Source organism: Pimephales promelas, chromosome 17 (genome assembly GCF_988280905.1).
Source record: "Pimephales promelas chromosome 17, fPimPro1.hap1.1, whole genome shotgun sequence".
Taxonomy (NCBI): domain Eukaryota; kingdom Metazoa; phylum Chordata; class Actinopteri; order Cypriniformes; family Leuciscidae; genus Pimephales; species Pimephales promelas.
Genome location: NC_142785.1, coordinates 12,116,605 through 12,143,722, shown reverse-complemented (window position 1 = coordinate 12,143,722; position 27,118 = coordinate 12,116,605). Strand labels below are relative to the sequence as shown.

The 27,118-nt window shown below is 38.2% G+C and overlaps 1 protein-coding gene across 6 annotated transcripts in view; it reads left to right on the top strand.

Moving 5' to 3' along the window:
• The first annotated feature begins 9,510 nt into the window (after positions 1 to 9,510).
• plekha1b (pleckstrin homology domain containing A1b) overlaps positions 9,511 to 27,118 on the top strand; it is a 110,027-nt gene continuing 92,419 nt past the window's right edge. For all 6 annotated transcript variants that reach the window (XR_016147036.1, XR_016147033.1, XR_016147035.1 and 3 more), the window contains exon 1: positions 9,511 to 9,666. The gene's annotated coding sequence lies outside the window, so the exon portion shown is untranslated. The remainder of the gene's footprint in view (positions 9,667 to 27,118) is intronic.

Genomic DNA, 27,118 nt, shown 5'->3' with positions numbered 1-27,118 from the left:
GTTCATAGTGCCGCCATGCTGGATTGTGTAGAGCGCTCATTGAATTTGAGGATTTATCGTGTTTAGGCTAAAAACAGGGCTGGCGCTTATCGCGGCTTGGAAAGAAACTGTATCTTGCAGTACATTTTAAACAAGGAAATATAGCGATTTGGCATGAAACGTTGATGGAGCAGTGAAAGGGTTCTGTCCACAGCAGAATGACACGACAAACTCGTTTTTTAAAAAAATGGCGTTTATCGTGTTTTGGAAAAGAGCTCTTCAAATAAACGGTGAACTTGCCCCACAAATCTGATTGGAAGTTTGTTCCTGGATCAACCAATTTTGTTCCACGATCAACAAAGATGTTCATCCAGGAACATGTTGCAACTTGCCCTTGATGAAATCATGTTTTGCATACATGCAATCTCAATAAAAAAATCTTCTTCTGCAGAAAGCAGTTATTGCATCTTTAGCTGTTGTTTTAAAGCTCATTCCTCATGCCTTGATCTGATAGACTGTCCACATCAACACCGTGTGCTGCCGTCATTTGGCTCAACCAACCTCAAAATAGTTTTCCCCCCACTTGAAATGTGCTGCAATGCTATTGTTTTCAGGAGCTGCGAATTGAGGGAAGAGGAAGCGTGCTTTGCCTTGTGTGCTCTGTGTTTTCACATGGGCAAACTGCCACTGAGGAAGCAAAGCTATCCTAATCACAATACATGCTGGAAAATGCTCAGTGGAGCACTGCGGATATAGAGCAGCCGTTCACAGACTACTGCATGCCTCCTTGACCTGCTGCATGCTTTAAATAAAGCTACTCCGTTACTTTGACCCATGACTGACTTCCACTGACCCACATTAATCCGAAAGTGAATGAAAAAGCAGATAAAACCTTCGATTTTAAAGAGGGTCTGTTGTGCTTTTTTACATGTTCAACTTTCTTTAGATGTTGCTGTTTAATAATGAAAAAGGTCTGAACAGTTACCAAGCACAAAGTTCACTCCAAAGGCTGTTTCTTGTGGTAGTGTGTTGAAATTTGTGGTCATGGTAAGGAGTGTGACATTTCCAAAACACTCTCAAAGCGGTTGACCAACTACAACACACTGGTCCAGCCAATCAATTAGAGCGCATTGCGGTTTTCAGAAGCAGAGGCTTCATAGAGATACGAACTAAACGGGGTGTGATTTCCAAAAGCATCATTAGCCAACTATAGTTGCAAGTTGCATCATTATCTACATAGTTCAACGATTTGGCGTTTCCTGAAACAAACAATGGCAAACTTGCGTGGTTGGAACTCCAGCTCTCGAGCTGAGATTAAAAGCATAATTTATTTTTGAATGACATACGTACTTACTAGATTCTGTTCTTTGGCACAATTAACATGCAGTACATTATATTTCACCTCAAAATATTAATATATATATACAAATTTTTAGCTTGTTAATCATCAGCATAGCTAACGATCACATGTGTGTAAAGTGCATGAGGTGCCTTTTTCATTACAGAAGCATTTCAGAGATCTCCAAAACAACCCCAATAAAATCCTCAAAAAAAAAAAAAAAAAAAAAAAGTTGGGACATTGTCAAAATGTAATATTGTCAAGAATCTGTCATTTGTTAATTCTCTTTAATCCTTATTTAATAAAGAAAAAAACATGTTCCATGTTTCTTTAAACTGTTTTGAAGCAGTCCACAATTACCAGGTGAACTGGTAGGCAGTGTTGTAGTCGAGACCACCTCACTCGAGTCCGAGTCGAGACCGAGACCAGAGAGAGTCGAGTCCGAGTCAAGACCGAGTCCATAGAGAGTCGAGTCCGAGTCCGAGACCAGAGACGGTAGAGTCCGAGTCGAGACCGAGACCGGTGAGGGTTGATTACCTAATTTACTTTTATTTACTTAGAGAAATCCTTTTTTTTTTTTACTGAATTTACTTAGAGTTTAAAAAATATGATCAGTTTAGAGTAAAAAGGCCACATAGTAGGTGGTGTTGAAAGTAATTTTATTACAATTTGTCATGCGCAGTTTCGTGTCAATCAATTTAAAGAAATATTTTATTAACATACATTAATAATCATGAAAAATATTTTGAATTGAACTCGAGTGGACTCGGGAATAAGTCCGAGTCCTAAAAAAAAAATGTTCGAGTACGAGTCAATTCCGAGTCCAAATGCACACGAGTCCATGACAAGACCAAGACCATTAAAATATGGTCTCGAGATCGAGTCCGAGACGAGTCCGAGTCTCGAGTACTACAACACTGCTGGTAGGTGAGGGTTTTGTGATTGGGTATAAAAAAAGCATCCACCAAAGACTGGGTCATGGCTCACTACTTCAAACATTTCATGAGATAATTGTCAAACATTAAAAAAAAAAAAATCTTTTTACTTTTCATGATCTAACACATGATCTACCACACATATTGTGAAAAGATTCAGGGAATCCAAAGAATTCTCAGGCCGTGTAGGCCAAGACAAGAAACCTCTGCTTGACCTTCGAGACACCCTCAGATGGCAATGCATGAGAAACCATCGTGCTATGCCAATAAATACATCCACACAGCCTCAGAAGTACTTTGGAAAACCGTTGTCACAGTGTGCCTGTGTCTTATGTTACACAAGGAGAAAGCTATACATCAATTCTAAGAAAAGATGCCGCAGAGTCCGAGCTCATCTCAGATGTTCTAGAAGAAAGTGGGAATGTGTGCTGTAGTCAGATGAGTCCACGTTTTTGGGGAGAAACAGACATGGAGTTCTCTGTCCTAAAGATGAAAGGGACCATCTTTTGAAAGGGAGTTCTTTTGATTGCATAAGACAAAAGAATTAAGGGAAAACTATTCTAAACCACAAAGAAATTCCACAATAGAATGCCAAAACTAGACCCCAAAGGAAAAGATTTGAGAGAAAAAGAAAGTTGAGGGCAGAGAAACAGAGCACGACTACACAATGGAGGTCTCTGTAAACAGCATAAGAGGACGCGGTGAGGCCTCTCTTCCTGAAACACCAAGTAGAAATCCTGCGGAAAAAAGGTCAAGCCATCAGCTGACAGTGAGAAGGCGGAAATCTCCAACGAAACCATATTGGAGGCAATTTTAAAACTTGAAAGGAAATGGATGAGAAGCTGGCGGATTTAAGCGAGTAAACTAAGCAAAGCAGCACGATGATTGCAAGCTTAACAAAGATGATTCAGTTCAACACAGAAGAGGTAAATGAGTGCAAGAAAAGAGTCAAGGACTTGGAGATAAAAAATGAGCTTCTTCGCAAGGATAACATTGATCTTAAGGAGAGGGTGACAGAACAGGAAAGATATAAAATGAGATGGTGTCTTCGTATCAAAGGCATTGAAGAAAAAAAAAGATGAAGACATCAAATCACATGTCATTCAGATTCTCAGTACCTGAGATAGAGGGAAAGATGGAAAAGGCTGTTGACATTGTCCATAGGCTGTGAAGAAGGATAGACAATAAAAACAGGAATGGCATCGTGCTGTTCACTCAAAGACATGTGAAGGATGAAATCTGCCATCGAAGCAAAAATTCTCCTATTTGCAAGACAGAAGGAGTTCGTTTTGTGGACGAAAGCTTTGGCCTCAAATTGATCAAGCAAGGAGGGCAGGAAAGATTGCTTTCTTTCGCGATCCATACAGTATGGCTACATTAAAGGATGACGGATCGACATTGATGGGTGAAATTATACGTTTCTAAGTGTCATTCAGCAGGAAACTTTTCAATGGAACACCAACTCTCTTTTTGAAAGTTGCAGTTCATACAGTGACTGAGTAAGCTTGCTAGTGGTTCGTTTTTTGGTTTTATAGTTTCTTATTTTCTTTTTTTTTTAGCATAATGATTAAGGACAAAATAATTTTTAGTTCTTCGAATGTTAGGCGCTTAAAAGACATTGTTAAAAGGAAAGCAGTTTTTTTTTTATTTTGTACAGGGCAGAAAGCTAATTGTGTGTTTCTACAACTCATTCTTCGGACTCGGATCCATCTTTCGGGTCTCATCAATGGGAGGAGAAAATTTTTTTTCACCCATGGGTCCAACCGTTCTGGAGGAGTGGCAATATGTTTCAACAAATGTCCAGGGGAAGTCATCGTTCATAAAGCTGATGGAAGTGGACACTGGTTAATGGTGGTACTGACAATTGATGGTATTTTTTCATTCTAATTAATATATATGGATTTAATAATGCAGCACAAAACCAGAAATTATTAGAAGATATTTCTTTTTTTTTTATTTTCTTTTTTTTATTGCAGGTTAACAAAACAGTAACACATACCAGGTAAGATTCAGTGAGACACATCTACAATACAGAAGTAGGAAAGGGGAAACAAAAAAAACAAAAAAAACAAAAAAAAAACAAACAAAAAAAAAAAACAACAGAGAACAGAAAAACTCACAACAGCCCCACATAGTTATCGACAAAGTGGTATATGTAGGCACACGAGATCCTTTCTGTGATGCAATTGGGTAGTATCTGAATAGTTGTAGAGGATATGATAGAGACTTTGACAAACACAAAGAAATATATATATATATATATATATATATATATATAATATATATATATATATATATATATATATATATTTGTATTATTAGAAGATATTTCTAATATGATCTCCAACACTAAAGTGAGGTACCCATCTGATAATGTTTTATTATAACCTCTGTTAAAGGTATAGCGGAGGATTTTCTTTTTCCGGGTGGGTAGTCTATACTATTGGTCCACCTAAGTGTCAATCATTCTGGTGATATGTTTACGTAAGGCCGTCGTAGGCTACGTGTAGTTTTCACTTTCAGGTGTATTATGTCAGAGTTACGGTTTCAGCCATTCCTTTGAAAATGGCTGAGGGTCGAAAGAGAAAATTTTTTTGAGAAGTGTATGATAAGAAGAGAAAGGCCGCAGAATATAGAAACAAGACCAGAGTGATTTTGGGTGAATATCACACGCTGGCGTGCGCTAAAAGCACAGGTTGGGCTTCTCACTGATGCCGCAGTCGCGAAGATTCTACCAGACAGGTAAAGTTTGTCACGCTATTTGGAGAAATCCATTTAAAATCACTAGTAAAAGTTAATGCAAGCTACAATGCTAGCCCTGGCACAAGTCATGCACCGCATAGACACGGTAAACATCTCAATTTGTCTAAAGGAGCTTTTTGACCAAAATGGTAAATCACGCTGAAATATTCTAAAATCTTGTGTGTTCATATTCTAAAACCTTGTGTGTTTATTATTACACAAATGCAACAAGCTACTTCTCCATATGCAACTATGTATAAAAATAACGTAACAATGAGAGATATTAGGTTAAGGACCAACGTAATAGCACTGCTTATATGTTGCTATGTAACGTAATTGTGATTTGCAAAATAGTTTCCTCAGAACGTATTTCGTGTGATACAGGGTTGCACATATCATGTCTTGAGTCTTCGGTCACTCAATCGATCAGTATAATAAGTAAATAAAACACGGAAGGGCATTTGACATGTTGTCTTTTTTATGAATATTTTTGAGTTAGTTTAGAATTTGCAACATAATTGTGCAAGGCGTAATAGACCTTTCTCACAACTTCCGTATTTGTGACCGGAAATACGCAATTGTCGTGGTAATCTTCTTCCGCTCCATTCATAACAGATAGCGCCGAAGGCAACTAGTGAGAGTTGTTGCGTACCGATCTTTTTGGTTATTCCCAAAAGCAGGCATACCTGTCGTTTTCATTCCTTCCCTCGTCAGTTCCCTGTCGATGAAGTTCGACGGAAATGGATTCAGGCAATCTGGCGGGATGTTATTGATCCTGTGATCTTCTGTACTTCTCATGTCACCATTCACTAATAAGCCGTCATTGTTTGTTTATTTTTTATGTTTTATGATTTGCGTATTTTTGAAGTAACGTTAGTTCATGTTCAACTTTATTAAGATATTTGTATCCAGCGGAATAAGCACATAAAATATACACCACAATATAAAACAAGATAAATAACACACAACAGTGGGCTACATATAAATTTAAAATATTAATATATACCATTATGAGTATTTAACAATCTGAGTGTACAAGGAATAAATTAATATTTGTATAATTTTTCTTCTTCTTTGATCGTTCTATAGCAACAGCAGTGCAAAAAAAATTCAGGATAACTGTTGAATAAAACTGACAAACTTCTTTCTGGTATTCACATCAAAATGTAGTTTATTGTAAATAGGCCTAATACTCCCTAAATATGAATAACTTTCCACACACTCCACCTTCTTACCTTTAATTAACGTATATTGGGAAGAATGAGCTTCAGTTCTAAAATCAATATCATATCTTTGGTCTTAGATAAATCAGCTGCAGACAAGCATCACCACAGCATTTTACAAAGTCATCAACAACTGAACCATGACAAGTTTAAATTTTTTCGAAGTTTTGAAGACTCTCTGATAAATTTTCTCCTCCCAGAGTAGGTTTTTCTGATGTGTTAACAGTTGACGGGAACTCCGTTTCCACAACGATTACGTATTTCCGGTTTTTGTGAAAAAGGTCTATAGACGTTCCCTCTCGGGAGCAAGAGTGTTGTGTTGGAGAGGGCGGGTCTTCTCTAAAATTCGGAAAGATCCTCCGCTATAACTTTAATTTGGTTCCTGACGAGTGGAAAGATAGATGGCCTCACAGACTTAACAAGGGGCGGATTAATGCTAGTGTTGAATTTTTGATGACAGAAAATCATTTAAGTGATGTTTGGCGACATTTAAATCCCGAGGTTGAATGCTTTCCAAAAACCAAGAGACATGAAACCAGGGAAAATGCTCGGAATTGCAGTGTGACACTAAATAGATAGTGTCATCACAGACTTTACAGATAATGAATGAGAAAAACAGGCTTATATGGGGTGAGCTAAACAAGATAATGAAACACAGGTGAATATGATAATGGATGAAGAGTCCGGGCAGTGAGTTATGGGAGATGTAGTTTGTGAGGAGAAGACAATAGGCTAATGTGGAATGCCCTTTGGTGGCTCTCAAGGGCACTCCTGCTGATGACCATTACAATAGTATTGACTTTAAAATTATATCTATATCTATACATCTATATATATATATATATATATATATATATATATATATATATATATTACCTCCTGCTGACATCTGTATCAAAAAAGTAAATCCCATGAAATTTGTATATTTCCATAGTGAAAAAACATCTAAACATGTTTAAAAAGAAAATCTATTACCAAAATTTGTGAGAAAATCTGCCTGGACACATTTGTGCGAAAATCGAGCCAAGAGATCTCACAATCATAACAGACAGATGCATTTGTATACACTAGATTTAGTATTTGTCCAAAGGTTACATTAAATTTGTAGGATGGTTTGTATTTATTTGTGAAATATTATCAAGTATCATTTATTTATATTTGTAAAGACACAATATGCCTATTGGTTACGCCACTGCATTTTCACTCAAATTGACCTTTGTTTACGCAAATGGGGGGGGGGGGTTGCTGCTTTTTTTCTTTGCATGATTCTGTTTATGGGGTGCAATATAACATGTTTTTGTGTTTTTCTTTTTTAAAAAGTCTTATTTTTCATAAACTTCACCTTTATTGTAAGCCGCGCTCTCCTCTGTCCCCTGAACGACCGGTTGACTTCCTTTGTCTATGAAGCCACTCCCTCAGAAACAGGCAGTGGGCTCAGATTGGTTAGTTTGGGCTGGTGTGGGGTGATTGGCTAAACTGTCGCTCACATTGTCTGAAAGGTTAACGCCCATTACCTTTACAGGCGAAACGTGCCTGCACTCTGGTCCAGATGTAAATAATGGTGTCGAACTGCAGTATCAGTTTGAGGCAGAATCAAACCCAGAAAGCGGCGATGAAGAGAGGCAAGCAGAACCTCACCAAACACGGCTCTTACTAAACGTTTCTGAATGATAATTTGCTACATTTTTTAACTTTATAGACATTTGTTTAACACAATAGCATCTGACTGGCAACATAACAACTGACTGGCTTCTAATGTAATACTCAAACAGCGTTGGCATTAGTGTACGTTCTTGATCAAATAGAAAATAATGTCATAAAGCATACATGAAAAATACATTTAAAACATTAGCACTTATACAAAATTCAGGTCCGTAATGTTTGTACGCGTTTGTTGTAGACACAAAATAGCATAACTAGCATCTGGAATTATACATGCAAATACATTTAAAATGATTAAATCTTAGCCTACTTACAGGTTGTGGCCCAACAACGGCTGCCTCTTGTTTTAAAGTTGGAACTGCTTCATGTTTTAGTAACAGTTTCTTGTTGAATCCGGCATTGAATTCATGGAGATTCTGGAAGCTGTCTTCCGTAAAATGCGCAGCACAGAGAGATAAATTGCGATTGTCCTTTTCAGGAACATCAACAAACATAAATTGTATCCATTGTTGATGAAGTACAGCGTCCGTGCATGGGAAGCTCGAACACAGAAGACCTGACAGCTGGATGAACACAACACACTCGACGAGCTGCAGAAATATGCGTATGCCCTTTTTTGCATTTTCCGGAGCGAGGGGTTGATGCAAATGTGTGGGTTAGTGATGTCTAAAACCCAGCTGTAGTCCCAATCGAGTCGTTTTTGTAGGCAATATACTTCCTGATTTGTAAAAGACGGTATCTCTGCTTACACTGAACTATCAGTGCTGCAACTTTGCAGATAGTGTTCATGCACCAACAGCAACATTACACACTATTTAAAATGAAAAAAGTGAAATCGTTTTTTTAACGAAAAAAAAGTTAAGTTTGGCACATAATTCATATTCCTGCTTAATATTTTTTGTTGATACCGTGATAGCCTACATTGTTCATCAGTATTCTTTCTTGAATAGAAAGTTCAATGAACAGCATTTATTTAACATTCTGTTGAAATAAAACAATTATTCAGAGCAGCGCCATGATATGAAAGTGAGGCTGTGAGTGATCGACTTGTCGTGTTTTTAATGGCATCCGCTGTAAAGGCTGTATAAAGCTCCTAGATTACTTAAAATTTTCCACAGTTTATATTGTCGGGAGTTTTTTGTCAACTGAAATTTCTTGGAAAGATATTTTTTTCCAGTGTTTCATGAGCAGAACATTCCAAAAACACAATAAATAACAGTAGGCTACCAAAGCCCATTGAAGAGATATATATATATGTCCCTCACAGCTTTCATTCCCATTAAAATTCAAAGATGGCGCTGCTGTGATTAGCATACAGTAAAAGGTGATTAACCAACACAGCAGGCATTTTATGTATAACTACAATTCCCGTAGTCCTTTTCTCTATATCCGGAAAAGAAGGGGCCTTTTCCGCCTTCGTTCGCGAGCTTGTTTGTGAATCCTACTGTAGTGAGGGTTCGGCTCATGAATATTAATTTTATTTTCTGACATGGGCCTACTAGATTGGCCGAATGAAGACATAGGAACGTGGGCGTCTGTCGGTCGAATCCAACTGCAGTCGAAGGCTTGGCTCATGATTATTAATAAAGAAACATGATTGGAGGGTGTAGGAAGGTTACCTAGTGACTTACGCATGAACTACTTCATGAGCTAAACCTTGGGCATAGTAGGATTTGTCGCGGGATAGGCAGACCGTCGGAAGTTTGTGGGAGATGGGCTGAAAGTCCAGCAGAAAGCAGACCGAACAACACTGCTGCACAGGAGTTTCACAGCTGCTTATAAGCGTGTAAGTTATCCTCTAATATCCTAACGAAATGTATTTCAGAATATTAATATTTTGAACGTGTGTTGTGTTCTAATCATTAGTTACACATTGACTTTGGCAGTTCACTAGCTCACTTTATGCAAAACATGTCGCTTGTATTTCAGACAGCAGGTTAAATATCATTCAACGGACGTAACGTAAACATGTAATGTCCTTTACATGTAAAACCACTTTTTTTTCTCTGTCTCAAAACGGTATATTATTTAGGCTATGTCTGAGCATTCATGCGTTATGGCTGTAAGGCTCTGTGTATTGGTGTACCTAGCGCACTGCAACTTGACAGCATTTTTGGACATTATAGTTATGAATGGAACGCAGAAGCGCGATATGCCCTAAGTGTCATAAAGGGAACGTTACCTGGTCTTTGATAATACCATTGTTCAGTGATGCAGTGAGTGACTAATAGTATCAGGTGGGTTTACCATGTTACTGGTACTGAAATCAAATGCATGATATATGAATATGGTAGTACCTTAATACTTGTTTATTTATTTAGGTGTAGTGGTGTGACATCTGTCAATCACTCTTTCGATCTATAGAGTTCAACAATGCCCGCCCACATTTTCAGCGCCCTTGGTTCTGGAAGTATTTTTTTCAATAATTTTTCCCATTGGGATTTTTAAAAACTTTGTCATTTTATAAGCCATGAACCAAACAAGCCAGCTATGAGGTGAATCACAATATTGCAAACTTAATTTGAAAAATTATGTGAATATTAGACAAGTGACTAAGGTACAATAATGTGTACTAAACGGCTTTAATGAAGAAAAGAACTATATACTGATACTGCAGTTCGACAGAGTCACATGAGGCATTTGCAAATGAAAAATAAATTGACAGAAAAACCTGTTGATTTAAAGAAGTTTAATATCAAAACAATATATTTTACATGTATTGTAAAATATGCATACAGAAATGGAAGGTTTATCGACATATTGAGATTTAAAATATTTGAAGGGTTAGTTCACCCAAAAATGAAAATTCTGTCAGTATTTACTCACCCTCATGTTGTTCCAACCCCTTAAGACCTTCGTTCATCTTCGGAACACAAATTAAGATATTTTTGATGAAATCTGAGAGCTGGATCTCTCCTGCATTCTAGTCCATAGGCTTTTTGAGGAATTGAAACTTGCTGGCCTCGAAAAGTTATTAAAGACATTGTTAAAATAGTCCAGGTGACTACAGTGGCTCAAAAGAGCCCCTATCATGGCTTTTTGAAAATGCCTGTTCATATGGTGTGGAATATACTGTAGCTCTAAGGGAATGAAAACATCCTGCAAAGATTTTTATCTGAAAGTGCACCGTATCTGAAAGTGCACCGTATGCACCGTAAGTCTGTGTATCAGTTTCCGGTCTACGACTGGTCATCCGCATCCACTAATAAACAAACAAGATGAGCGCTGCTGTTGTATGAAAAAAAGAGTTCTTAAACACATCTAAGTTTCTAAGAACTGTAGGTGGATCTAACGTCCGTTTCACACCCGTTTGCAGTGTGTTGTGGTGCAGGAGCGTGCTGTTAGTGCGTTAACATTATGATGCGTTTAGGGCTGCAACAACTAATCGATAAAATCGATTATAATCGATTATGAAAATCGTTGTCAACGAATGTCATTATCGATTAGTTGGTCTGATTACGTCACGGGGATTGTTTACATGGAAAATGCGCTTCTTACATGCGCTTCATGAGGCGCACACGCAGTCTCTCTCCCTCGCCGCTCTACCCTGGTTCGCGCGCGCAACACGGACGGTTTGGAGCACATTATCTTCTGTCTCGCATGCGCGCTCTTGATTCCGTGAGTTTGAACTAATTTGCGGGCATCAGGAAACCGCTATCAATATGCAGCATACACGAAAATCATTCACCTTTCGGTAAATTCGCCGTTTTGAAACCAAAATAGGTGACCTACGTTAATCGTGTATACTTTATGAAGCCATACTATAGTATAATGTGAGATAGAAATGTAAATTTAAGTAATTAAATTCAAGTTAACCTAAGCTTTTCCATCCACTGCGGCTGTCAGTCATTCTCTATTCGGTGTTCAAACAGCGCGTCGCGTTACAACAGATGATCTCTTTCCAAGATGATTCAAGATAAAGGTCTATGATGGTTTTTCTATCTTGCTAGACTTTTGTTGCTGTAACTTAATCACTTTCTACTGAGTGTCTTTTAGATCACAACACTATAGTAGAGTCGGCGCAGTATAATTGTTCTTCACGTGCACAGTAGCCTAACTGAAATTTAAAACTGTTAAAAGAAAAGGCTTAGTAAACTATTGCATATACTGTATAATACACAGTCAATATGTCTTTCTCTTTCCTTGGTGCTTTTAACTTTAATGCGGCGGACACTGAAGAGCTGCGCGCCACCCTGTGACTCCGTGTTGCTTCAAGCGCATCATTCAGTGCTCGCGATGCGCATAAGCAATTTGTCATAATACTTTTGCGCAATGAAAGCTTATTAATAGCCTTTCTTGTTCTGTCCCATCTATTATATTTTGCTTCCTCACTAAACAGCTGTGCTTTACATTTAAAACAGTTGCGCATCTGATTTTTACGATGTTTTTCATGAATGTATAACAACAATACAAAGAGCAATGTGTACGTTTTACCGGAGTTAGTGCTACACTTATTGTCTCTTATTTGTTCCCCACTAAGAAATGCATTTTTCACTAAATATTCAGATTTTATAAAATTATTGTGCACTTGTGATATTTCTAGGCTAAGTTTTGCTGAGTTGTCCACTAATCTAGTTTACAATAGCATTTTTGTCATAGGTTATGTTCATACTGTATATATATATATTTTATTTGTTTTTCTTTATAATGAAGTTGTCTGTATTAAGTAGATTGTCTAACACACAAAAGAGTGTGGTTTTTAGGGTTTTATTTTGTTATAATAAACAAAAAAATGGAATATAATTTTTTTTATCCGATTAATCGATTAATCGAAAAAATAATCGTCCGATTAATCGATTATCAAAATAATCGTTAGTTGCAGCCCTAGATGCATTTGCACAGTGAATAACTGATCCGCGGCTGTACAACAAACACATACTTAATATTTTTATTATTTTTTGCGCGTCGATCAAAATGTCTATTTTGTGCAGCCACTGCGCATGAAGGTTGGTGTTTATCAGGAAGCAGTAGAAGCTCAAATGGCTGTTAGCGACTTGAAGCAGAGCAAAGTGCCACACAGCAGTCTCCTACGCACCATGTAAACAGGTTAGGGCTTTCACTTTTCACTGGTGTGGTACATATAACAGCAGCACAGCGATCGTTTCCACACCAAATCTATTTCTGCTGTGCTGCAAACGCTGGTGGTCAAAATGATAAAGATTGACCTGAAAATGTAGTATTTCACCATTAATGCGTTTAATTAAATAACATGTAGTAATCTCACCATAAATGCACATTTAATCAAGGAAAACTACAATTTACTTCAACCAGGCGACAGAATGAACTTGTCTTGATCGTGGAGGTGGAAAAATACGTTTTGTGACATGCAAGATCTATTGTTTTAAAATTAAAATACAAAAGAAAAGGCAAGTCGGCTGCTTTTGTCAATTTTATGTTTTAATTTAAATTATTTGCGATTTTAATATAGGAAATATTTGACCACTTGCTTGAGCAACTTGTATGGAGTAATAGCCCTAACTTACATGGTTTGAATTGTGTTTAAACGTGCATACAAAGAATCGCAATGAATGCTGACACATCTTTTTGTTTTTAAAAATAAGTTGCAGCATAACTTCTGGACTTTAAATAAAAATATTAAGTATGTGTTTGTTGTACAGCCGCGGATCAGTTATTTACTGTACAAACGCATCATAATATGTGAACGCACCAACAGCACGCTCCTGCACCGCAACACACACTGCAAACGGGTGTGAAACGGACGTTAGATCCACTACAGTTCTTAGAAACTTAGATGTGTTTAAGAACTCTTTTTTTCGTACAACAGCAGCACTCATCTTGTTTGTTTATTAGTGGATGCGGATGACCAGTCGTAGACCGGAAACTGATACGCCGATTTCTGACAAAAGCGGAAGTTCGAAACTACAGTTGTGCACATAGCCTATATAAAGTTATTGTCTTTCAAAAGTGAGAGTCGACTCTGAGTCTATGAAATGAATTGTTTTTGAAACGAGTCATTATAATAGCATTTTTTGTCATAGATTATGATCATATATTTTGGGGATTTGTTGTTTATCTTTATAATGAAGCTGTCTGTATTAAGTAGATTGTGTTTAACATACACAAGAGTGATAATCAGTTTAACACACAGTTATAGAAATTCTACTTGCTTTAAAAAAAAACTGTACTGGTATTTACAATGTAGAATACTGCTGTTTAAATTGTTTTAACTTTAAACCTGTTGGTAGCTAGCTAGCATTTATTTTCTTTTATATATATATATATATATATATATATATATATAGTAGTGTTTGAATGAAGGGTGGGTTGTAAACTATACTCTGGAGGTATATTTTAAGGGGCTAATTGAGAAAATTGCTATATATTTTTTATTAGTTTAAAAATAAAATAAAAATATCGGATTAATATCGTTATCGGCAAAAGCCAAAGCTGTAGCATCGGTATTGGAAGTGAAAAAGTGGTATCGGGACATCCCTAGTCATTAGCTGTTACATCGTGACGTAGATACATATTGGCCGTGCCCAGTTACTGCGCGCGCAGACGGAAGTGTAAACTTGAAGTCTACACATTCAAATACTTCATCATAGCGTCATGTCGAGAAGACGATGTGTTCTACAATGCAAAGATAGTTCAGCCACTTTGTTTTCATTTAAAAGGGACGAGCATGTGAAGAATCGGTGGTTAGAGTTCATATTTGCAACGATACCACAACAGTATAGCCTGATTGTGTTCTCATCATTTTAATTACGAATCGTTCAAAAACATAAATTAATTCAAATGTGGATTCGCAAGCGGTTGTTCCTGAAGGAGGGCTCAGTAACTTACTTACCCAGTGTATATGGATCAGCTTCCTTCTATGAATCACAACCCGTAAGTATTGTTAATAATTGTTGCTTTTATGGGTTTTGAACGGTTTTGTAGTGTCGGGCGCGAGGAGGGAAGGCGCAATAAGTATGTGTGTGGGCGCGCGTGTGTGTGTGTAAGTTACGCTCAGCGCAGCTTCTAGGTCTCCAATTTTGAATATTTGAAATGTTTGTCGCTGTTATTGGAGTTGTCATAAAGAATAGAGCGTCTTGTAGTACTGCAGTGCTTTATCAATATGTTTATGCGTTATGCTAACAAACAATAACTGACTGGGTCTGTCATCTGACCAATCACCGCCGATTAGCGTCACGCAAAGGAGTGGTTTGGAAAAATGAGTCGTTGTACGAATCATTTGGGAGTCGGTGAGCAAATCAGTTAAAAAATATAGCTGCGAGCAGCGATTGCGGGCCCAAGCCGGTGGCACCGCAACCCCGATGCCTTTAGTTACCCAAAGGCACCGGGATGGTGGTACCGCCGGCTTTGGCCCTTTATCGCTGCTCACAGCTATATTTATATTTAATATAAAGCCGGTGGCACCGCCACCTTGGTGCCTTTAGGGTTATTCTGTACGACGTGTAAAAACGTAACCCCCGCTTTGACTATCAAAAAGAAGTGTATTGTAGAGCTTGCATCAATGCGGACTCGATGCGCTGTGCGCTGTAACTCCATGTGGCTTTAAGCGCATCATTCTCCACTCGGGATGCGCATAAGCGTTTTGTGCCACACTGTACTGAGCCTTTCATATCATAATGCAGTGACGCAATGACAGATTATTAATTGCCTTTCTTGTTCTGTTCCATCTATTATATGTTGATAATAGATAGGACAGAGCACTAAAAACCTCAAACAAAGCACTAAAAACTTAAGCTGTTTGCTGTGTAGTCTGAGAATGAGCTGTTTGATTTGCACCCTCTTCCTCTTCACTGTCCTCCATAAAAACCAGCTATTCAGGTCCATGTTGTTCTAGAAAGTTTGTATGTTGCTGCCTCAATTAACATCTCTGCTATACATTTAAAACATGGCTATATCTAAAATAATCTATCTTTTTGATTTTTGTTATCTTGTTTTTCATGAATATTTTACAACAATACAAAGAGCAATGTGTATTTTCCAATAATATAGTTTGTAATGGCTTTTTTTGTCATAGATTATAATCATATATTTTTTGGATTTGTTATTTATCTTTATAATGAAGTTGTCTGTATTAAGTAGATTGTGTTTAACACACACAAGAGTGATTTATTAGTTCAACACATAGTTATAGAAATTCTACTTTATCTAAAAAAACCCCTGCACTTTATACACACACACACACACACACATAAATACATGTAAATAAAAATACCAAAAAAAATACATCAAATGTGTTTTTAGTCAGAGTATTATTTTATACAGAAACAAATATTTGTAATTCAGATAAGAATGAAGTTAGTGTTTTAAAATCTTAAGGAAAACAAATATATTGAAATATAGCACATGAATTTTAAATTCATTCAACTTTAATTACAAATACAATCTTACTTTTATTTAAAGCAATCTATAAATTTAAAAGATGGGGGTTATATGCCTATTTTGTCATTTAAAAATATTGTTATGCAAAATTGTTATGCAAAAAGACAAGGACTTAGAGACAAGGACTTGTAGGAAAAATCACAGCCAGCCACACACACACACACATAAACACAGACAACAGCCCTCCCCTCCCCACACACACACCCACACACCCACACACACACACAGAGAGAGAGAGAGAGAGAGAGAGAGAGAGAGAGAGAGAGAGAGAATCGCAGGGGAAATAAATCCATTCAAACTACAATATCTGACTTTCTGTTGCTCAGAGCGAATGACTTTAAATTGGAAAGTTGATCGGCTTGACGAGAACAATATACGTGGAAAGTTTTGTAACTGTAGGTAAAATGAGTTATAACACACTTTATGTGTCCTTTTTTAGTCATAAAATTCATTTCCTCGTCACGGCCAGACCGTTCGAGATATCAAAAATCCGTCCGGAATTGAGCATCCTCAATGTCTTGACTTCATGCACACCGAGTTTGGTTGTGATTGGTAAACACATGCGTTGTAATTTGATGTATTTCTCCTAGGAGAATTATTCAAACAACCCATAATTCCCAACTTCCTTCTCAAAACTTAGAGCACGAAAGTTGTTTGGCCTGATGTGATCTTTAATTGTACCGAGTTTCATATTAATTCATGCAAGTGTTTTTGATTTATGGACAAATTTTCGAATCCCAGTCCAGGGGGCGCTGTCGAGCCGCCCTGCCACGCCCGGTTACCAGCTTCAGCCCGATCCTGATGGCCATGGGTTCTGACCCGTGTGCAAAGTTTCAAGAGTTTTAGAGGATGTTAAGGCCCCCGAAAATGCCAGAGAATTTGCACACAGCAAATAAAGGGTTAAAATTAACCTGACAGGCGCCCCTCCTCTCACTCACACAGAGAGACACTGAGAGACTGGCAAAATTCTGAGATTTTCTCTACATTCAAACAAACATATCTGACTTTCTGTGGGTCCTAGCTAATGAGTGTCAATTAGAAAGTTGTCCGGCTCGAGGAGTACAATATACATACTGATTTTTGTAACTGTAGATAAAACTAACAACCCCACTTTTGTCAAAAGGTGGCGCTACTGAGCCCTCACCACACCCGTTTCTGAAACATTGCACATGTCTACTGGCTAATAAATGTGATGTGTCTGTCGAGTTTCATGCATTTTGAAGCATGCTAAGGGTCTCAAAAGCATCCTAAAAGCATCCTAAAAGAAGGGTAAAGTTTGATGCGTCGCCACGGCAACAGTTTCAAAGATATCAAGAATCCATTCACAGGTCTACATCTGCCGTATGTTTACATTATACAGATGAAGTTTGAAGCAAATCGGGTAAAAATAAAAGGGTGATATCAAAGCATTTTGAAAGTGACACACTTCCTGCTGCCAGTTGGTGGCGCTATAACTTTGACTCACAATAGTCACATCCATGTGATCGTCCTCTTACAGCGAACACACTGCTGAAGTTTCATCAAGATCAGTTAATACATGCTGAAGTTATAACACACTTCCTGTTTCACGTTTCTCGCCATGATTTCGTTTCCTCGCCACGGCCAAACCGTTCGAGATATCAAAAATCCCCTCGCAAACTTTCATCCTCAATGCCTTGACTTCATGCTGACCGAGTTTCGTGCCGTGTGTTTGAATTCTCTAGGAGGAGTACTTCAAATTCCATTGCGAGTGTTTTATGAACAACCCTAAATAACCGACTTCCTGTTGGGCTGGGGTAAAAAGTAATAGTATGAGGTATAGATGAAACGATGAGATCAACATGTGTACCGAGTTTCATATTATTACATACAAGTGTGTTTGAGTTATGGACCAAGTTTTCGGACCCCGTTCCAGGGGGCGCTGTCTAGCCCCCCTGCCACGCCCGGGTACCATCTTCAGCCCGGCCCTGATGGCCGCGGGTTCTGACCCGTGTGCAAAGTTTCAAGAGTTTTTGAGCATGTTAAGGGCCCCAAAAGTGCCCGAATAGTCGTATAAATAATAATAATAATAATAAATATAGCTGCGAGCAGCGATTGCGGGCCCAAGCCGGTGGCACCGCAACCCCGATGCCTTTAGTTACCCAAAGGCACCGGGATGGTGGTACCGCCGGCTTTGGCGCTTTATCGCTGCTCACAGCTATATTTTTATTTAATATAAAGCCGGTGGCACCGCCACCTTGGTGCCTTTAGGGTTATTCTGTACGACGTGTAAAAACGTAACCCCCGCTTTGACTATCAAAAAGAAGTGTATTGTAGAGCTTGCATCAATGCGGACTCGATGCGCTGTGCGCTGTAACTCCATGTGGCTTTAAGCGCATCATTCTCCACTCGGGATGCGCATAAGCGTTTTGTGCCACACTGTACTGAGCCTTTCATATCATAATGCAGTGACGCAATGACAGATTATTAATTGCCTTTCTTGTTCTGTTCCATCTATAATAGATAGGACAGAGCACTAAAAACCTCAAACAAAGCACTAAAAACTTAAGCTGTTTGCTGTGTAGTCTGAGAATGAGCTGTTTGATTTGCACCCTCTTCCTCTTCACTGTCCTCCATAAAAACCAGCTATTCAGGTCCATGTTGTTCTAGAAAGTTTGTATGTTGCTGCCTCAATTAACATCTCTGCTATACATTTAAAACATGGCTATATCTAAAATAATTTATCTTTTTGATTTTTGTTATCTTGTTTTTCATGAATATTTTACAACAATACAAAGAGCAATGTGTATTTTCCATTAATATAGTTTGTAATGGCTTTTTTTGTCAGATTATAATCATATATTTTTTGGATTTGTTATTTATCTTTATAATGAAGTTGTCTGTATTAAGTAGATTGTGTTTAACACACACAAGAGTGATTTATTAGTTCAACACATAGTTATAGAAATTCTACTTTATCTAAAAAAAACCCTTCACTTTATACACACACACACACACACACACACACACACACACACACACACACACACACGCACACACACACACACAGGCACACACACACACACACATAAATACATGTAAATAAAAATCCAAAAAAAAAAAAACATCAAATGTGTTTTTAGTCAGAGTATTATTTTATACAGAAACAAATACTTGTAATTCAGATAAGAATGAAGTTAGTGTTTTAAAATCTTAAGGAAAACAAATATATTGAAATATAGCACATGAATTTTAAATTCATTCAACTTCAATTACAAATAGAATCTTACTTTTATTTAAAGCAAACTATACATTTAAAAGATGGGGGTTATATGCCTATTTTGTCATTTAAAAATATTGTTATGCAAAATTGTTATGCAAAAAGACAAGGACTTAGAGACAAGGACTTGTAGGAAAAATCGCAGCCAGCCACACACACACACACACACATAAACACAGACAACAGCCCTCCCCTCCCCACACAGACACACACACCCACACACACACACACAGAGAGAGAGAGAGAGAGAGAGAGAGAGAGAGAGAGAGAGAGAGAGAAAATCGCAGGGGAAATAAATCCATTCAAACTACAATATCTGACTTTCTGTTGCTCAGAGCGAATGACTTTAAATTGGAAAGTTGATCGGCTTGGCGAGAACAATATACGTGGTAAGTTTTGTAACTGTAGGTAAATTGAGCAAAGTTATAACACACTTTATGTGTCCTTCTTTAGTCATAAAATTCATTTCCTCGCCACGGCCAGACCGTTCGAGATATCAAAAATCCGTCCGGAATTTAGCATCCTCAATGTCTTGACTTCATGCACACCGAGTTTGGTTGTGATTGGTAAACACATGCATTGTGATTTGATGTATTTCTCCTAGGACAATTATTCAAACAACCCATAATTCATAATTCATAAATAACTTCCATTTGAACTGTCATAAAACTTAGAGCACGAAAGTTGTTTGGCCTGATGTGATCTATAATTGTACCGAGTTTCATATTAATTCATGCAAGTGTGTTTGATTTATGGACAAATGTTCGAATCCCAGTCCAGGGGGCGCTGTCGAGCCGCCCTGCCACGCCCGGTTACCAGCTTCAGCCCGGCTCTGATGGCCATGGGTTCTGACCCGTGTGCAAAGTTTCAAGAGTTTTCGAGGATGTTAAGGCCCCCGAAAATGCCAGAGAAGTCGCACACAGCAAATAAAGGGTTAAAATTAACCTGACAGGCGCCCCTCCTCTCACTCACACAGAGGGACACTGAGACACTGGCAAAATTCTGAGATTTTCTCTACATTCAAACAAACATATCTGACTTTCTGTGGGTCCTAGCTAATGAGTGTCAATTAGAAAGTTGTCCGGCTCGAGGAGTACAATATACATACCGATTTTTGTAACTGTAGATAAAACTAACAACCCCACTTTTGTCAAAAGGTGGCGCTACTGAGCCCTCACCACGCCCGTTTCTGAAACTTTGCACGTGTCCACTGGCTAATAAATGTGATGTGTCTGTTGAGTTTCATGCAATTTCAAGCATGCTAAGGGTCTCAAAAGCATCCAAAAAGAATGGTAAAGTTTGATGCGTCACCACGGCAACAGTTTCAAAGATATCAAGAATCCATTAACAGGTCTACATCTGCCGTATGTTTACATTATACATATGAAGTTTGAAGCAAATCGGGTAAAAATAAAAGGGTGATATCAAAGCATTTTGAAAGTGACACACTTCCTGCTGCCAGTTGGTGGCGCTATAACTTTGACTCACAATAGTCACATCCATGTGATCGTCCTCTTACAGCGAACACACTGCTGAAGTTTCATCAAGATCAGTTAATGTATGCTGAAGTTATAACACACTTCCTGTTTCACGTTTCTCGCCATGATTTCGTTTCCTCGCCACGGCCAAACCGTTCGAGATATCAAAAATCCCCTCGCAAACTTTCATCCTCAATGTCTTGACTTCACGCTGACCGAGTTTCGTCGAATTTGGATCAAAGCTCTAGGAGGAGTATTTGACATTCCATTGCGAGCGTTTTACAAACAAACCTCAATAGCCGACTTCCTGTTGGGCTGGGGTAAAAAGTAAGAGCGCGAGGTATAGATGAAACGATGAGATCAACATGTGTACCGAATTTCATATTATTACATACAAGCGTGTTTGAGTTATGGACCAAGTGTTCGGACCCCGTTCCAGGGGGCGCTGACGAGCCGCCCTGCCACGCCCAGGTACCAGCTTTAGCCCGGCTCTGATGGCCGCGGGTTCTGACCCGTGTGCAAAGTTTCAAGAGTTTTTGAGCATGTTAAGGGCTCCAAAAGTGCCAAAAAGGTAGTAAAATAATAATACTAAAGAAAAATAATCCCAAGGAAAACAATAGGGCCTTCGCCCTTTCAGGGCTTGGGCCCTAATAATAATAATAGAAAAGAATAATCCTAAGGAAAACAATAGGGCCTTCGCCCTTTCAGGGCTTGGGCCCTAATAAATATAGCTGCGAGCAGCGATGGCGGGCCCAAGCCGGTGGCACCGCAACCCCGGTTCCTTTAGTTACCTAAATGCACCCGGGTGGCGGTGCCGAAGGCTTTGGCCCTTTTATGATTAAATGTTAAAACGGCTTGCCATACTCTGTCATTTCGACTAGTCACAATTATGTTACAGATATCTTAAATGATAATACAAACTATCCAAAATGTAATTACGAATAGACAGAAAGACGTTGTTGATATCTACAATGTTAATTCCGGACAGGCAAACTTAGCTTTTAAATGTTAAAAGGGCTTGCCATACAGGGACGTAGGCTCAGAGAGAGGCTCACCATATTCAAACCAAAATATCGGACTTCCTCTTGGTCCGAGCTGATGACTATGTATTAGAAAGTTGTCTGGCTTGAGGAGTACAATGTATATAGCGATTTTTGTAACTGTAGATAAAACTAACAACCCCACTTTTGTCAAAAGGTGGCGCTATTTAGTCCTTGCACTATGCCCGTTTCTGAAACTTTGCACATGTCTACTGGCTAATAAATGTGATGTATCTGTTGAGTTTCAAGCAATTTCAATTTCAATTTGACTGTTGAAAAGAAGTGCGCCGATTAGATACTCAGGATCGGTATTGGCTCTGACACTGCCATCTTTGACGAGGCTGATTCAAATTCTATATTGTGCATATACTATTCTATGTTAGGCACAAAAACTTTCTAAATTACCATAAAGTTTTTGTGTACTGTATTATTAGTGTTCTGAAGCTATTATGTGATATAGAAATTAATATTTAAGTCATTAAATTCAAGAACACAAACTTTTCCCTCTCTGCGCCTGTCAGTCATTCTCCATTCAGCATTCAAACAGCACGTCACATTCGGTTACAGTCAATGATGAAACGATCTTCAAGATGATTGAATGTTAATCCTATTATACTGGATCTTTAAGATAAAGGTCTAAAGGTCTATATTTTCGAATGAAGAAACTTTTTTTTGCTGGACTTTATTGCTGTAACTTAACCGTGTTACTTTCTACCGGGTGTCGGACGCTGTCGGTTAGATCACAACACTAGAGTCAGAGCACTATAATTGTTCTTCACGCACACAGTAACTGAAATTTAAAACCTTTAAAAGAAAAGGCTCAATAAACTATTGCATAGATAGATAATGTATAATACACTGTTCATAAATATGTATTTCCTTTGTGCTTTGAACTTTTCAATACGGACTCACTGCGCTGTAACTTCATGTGGTTTCAAGCACATCATTCTCCGCTCGGGATGCACATAAGTGCTTTGTGCTGCACCGTATTGGAGCCGTAATATCATAATGCAGTGACGTAATGACCGATTATTAATTGCCTTTCAATTATATGTTGCTGCGTCATTAAACATCTGTCCTATGCATTTCAAACATTTATAGCAGCCATGGCTATATTTTTTTATGATTTTTGTTATCTTGTTTTTCATGAATGTATTTTTCAAAAATAAGAGCAATGTGTATTATCTATTATTAATATGGTTTATAATAGCATTTTTGTCATAGATTATGACAAAGTAATCATATGATCCACCAGCGAGGAACCAGCAGAACAGAGTGAACATTCTTTCTGTTTAGTTCAATCCTACTTAATAGGAATTTATTTAAAATGCTCGCTCTACTCCACACCATTAATGTCTTGTGCGGACATCCGTATTTCGACTTTCGGTTTTAAGTAAGCGATTTAAAAGCTCCCAAGTCCCAGCGGAGTCACATGTTGATTAACCGGTGGGAATATACACAATAGGCCTACCTGATATTGAACACAAGAGGGCAGTATAGCACTACGTATGACTCAGATTATTATTTTTTTTTGAATTTTACAACAATTCTGGCTGTTTTTGAACGTAAACATAATTCTTAAATGAAAAAAAGGAAAAATTGGGGAAGTTATAATATTTGTATAATTTAATTTAGAAACAAATGATGTATAATTACATTTTTAGAAGATATGAGGCTTTTAGTGTTTACTTTTTAGACATTACTTTAATCTTTTGCCATAGTTGCACATGTCTACTGGCTAATAAATATGATGTATCTGTTGAGTTTCAAGCAATTTCAAGCATGCTAAGAGTCCCAAAAACATCAAAAAAGAATGTTAAAGTTTGATTCGTTGCCACGGCAACAGTATCAAAGATATCAAAAATTCATTCACAGGTCTACATCTGCCGTGTATTTACATTATACAGATGAAGTTTGAAGCAAATCGGTTAAAAATAAGAGAGTGGTTTCAAAGCATTTTGAAAGTGACACACTTCCTGCTGCCAGTTGGTGGCGCTATAATTTTGACTCACAATAGTCACATCCATGTGATCGGTCTCTTACAGCGAAAACACTGCTGAAGTTTCATCAAGATCAGTTAATGTATGCTGAAGTTATAACACACATCCTGTTTCATGTTTCTCGCCATAATTTCGTTTCCTCGCCACGGCCAAACCGTTCGAGATATAAAAAATCCCTTGTCACCTTTTCATCCTTAATGTCTTGACTTCACGCTGATCGAGTTTTGTCGAATTTGGTTCAGTGCTCTAGGAGCATTACTTTAAATTCCATTGCATGTGTTTTAAACACAACCCTAAATAGCCGACTTCCTGTTGGGCTGGGGTAAAAAGTAAGAGTGTGAAGTAGGCTATATATGAAACGATGAGATCTATATGTGTACCAAGTTTCATATTATTACATGCAAGTGTGTTTGATTTATGGACCAAATTTTCAGACCAAGTTTATTGACCAAGTTAATCTGATTAATAAACTAATTATATAAAACTATTGTCAATGCACTACAATTAAACTAGTTATATGTCTTTACTTATAAAAAATAAAAATAAAAACTTATTTAAAAAATACCAGGCTTGAGAAATGTATTTTCTTTATGCAGGCCATACACACAGCAGTGAAATGGTTAAGCCCCCTCCCCCTGCACACTCACACACACACAGACAGGCAAAGACATGTAGGCTCAGATTGAGCAAGACCACATTCAAACAAACATATCTGACTTTCTGTGGGTCCTAGCTAATAAGTGTAAATTAGAAAGTTGTCCGGCTCGAGGAGTACAATATACATACCAATTTTTGTAACTCTAGTTAAAACTAACAACCCCACTTTTGTCAAAAGGTGGCGCTACTGAGCCCTCACCACGCCCGTTTCTGAAACTTTGCACATGTCTACTGGCTAATAAATGTGATGTGTCTGTCGAGTTTCATGCATTTTGAAGCATGCTAAGGGTCTCAAAAGCATCCTAAAAGCATCCTAAAAGAAGGGTAAAGTTTGATGCGTCGCCACGGCAACAGTTTCAAAGATATCAAGAATCCATTCACAGGTCTACATCTGCCGTATGTTTACATTATACATATGAAGTTTGAAGCAAATCGGGTAAAAATAAAAGGGTGATATCAAAGCATTTTGAAATTGACACACTTCCTGCTGCCAGTTGGTGGCGCTATAACTTTGACTCACAATAGTCACATCCATGTGATCGTCCTCTTACAGCGAACACACTGCTGAAGTTTCATCAAGATCAGTTAATGTATGCTGAAGTTATAACAAACTTCCTGTTTCACGTTTCTCGCCATGATTTCGTTTCCTCGCCACGGCCAAACCGTTCGAGATATCAAAAATCCCCACACAAGCTTTCATCCTCAATGTCTTGACTTCACGCTGACCGAGTATCGTCGAATTTGGATCAAAGCTCTAGGAGGAGTATTTCAAATAACATTGCGAGCGTTTTAGAAACAAACCTCAATAGCCGACTTCCTGTTGGGCTGGGGTAAAAAGTAAAAGCGCGAGGTATAGATGAAACGATGAGATCAACATGCGTACCGAGTTTCATATTATTACATGCAAGCGTGTTTGAGTTATGGACCAAGTGTTCGGACCCCATTCCAGGGGGCGCTGACGAGCCCCCCTGCCACGCCCGGGTACCATCTTCAGCCCGGCTCTGATGGCCGCGGGTTCTGACCCGTGTGCAAAGTTTCAAGAGTTTTCGAGCATGTTAAGGGCCCCAAAAGTGCCCGAATAGTCGTAAGAAAAATAATAATAATAATAAATATAGCTGCGAGCAGCGATGGCGGGCCCAAGCCGGTGGCACCGCAACCCCGGTTCCTTTAGTTACCTAAAGGCACCCGGGTGGCGGTGCCGAAGGCTTTGGCCCTTTTATAATTAAAGGTTAAAACGGCTTGCCATACTCTGTCATTTCGACTATAGTCACAATTATGTTACAGATATCTTAAATGATAATACAAACTATCCAAAATGTAATTACGAATAGACAGAAAGACGTTGTTGATATCTACAATGTTAATTCCGGACAGGCAAACTTAGCTTTTAAATGTTAAAAGGGCTTGCCATACAGGGACGTAGGCTCAGAGAGAGGCTCACCATATTCAAACCAAAATATCGGACTTCCTCTTGGTCCGAGCTAATGACTATGTATTAGAAAGTTGTCCGGCTTGAGGAGTACAATGTATATACCGATTTTTGTAACTGTAGATAAAACTAACAACCCCACTTTTAAGTATATATATGGTGCCTTTAGTGTTATTCTGCACGACGTGCAAAAACTTAACCCCCGCTTTTTTAAGTATATATATATATATATATATATATATAAAGAGGGTTATTCTGCACGACGTGCAAAAACTTAACCTCCGCATTGACTGTCGAAGAGAAGTGTGCAGAAGAGCTTGCATCAGTGAGGGCTTTGCAAAATATACATACAAACACACACACACACACATATATAAATGAGGTTAGTGTTTTACAATATTAAGGAAAGCAAATGTATTGAAATATAGCACATTAATTTTAAATTCATTCAGCTTCAATTACCAATTTGTAGTTTACCAATTTATCTTACTTTTATTTAAAGCAAACTATACATTTAAAAGATTAGGGTTATATGCATATTTTGTCATTTAAAAAAATACAAAATTGTTATGCAAAAAGATAAGGACTTGCAGAAAAAATCTACAGTCAGCAACACACACACACACACACACACACACACATAAACGCAGACACCAGCCACCCCCCCCCTCCCTCTTCCCCACACAGACACTGATAGAGACAAGATACACATCCAAACTGCAATATCTGACTTTCTTTTGGTCTGAGCTTCTTACTGTTAAAGGAGCAATGTGTGACTTTTAGCGACATCTAGTGGTTCGGTTGCGAGTTTGCACCAGGTTTGCACTAAGGGCTCAGCCCACTGCTCACCCCTCCCTTTCGAAGAAGCTACGGTTGCTAAAACGGGACAAACATCTCGTCGGCTGAGACAGCAGAGAATAGCCAGAGTAAGCCAAGAGTGTGTAACATTGTCACTGTTTCTGTACCACAGTCCATTATAAACCACACCATGAATACTGTCTGTTTACAAAGCCATAGTCAGGTGAGAATCAAGGGTTTTAA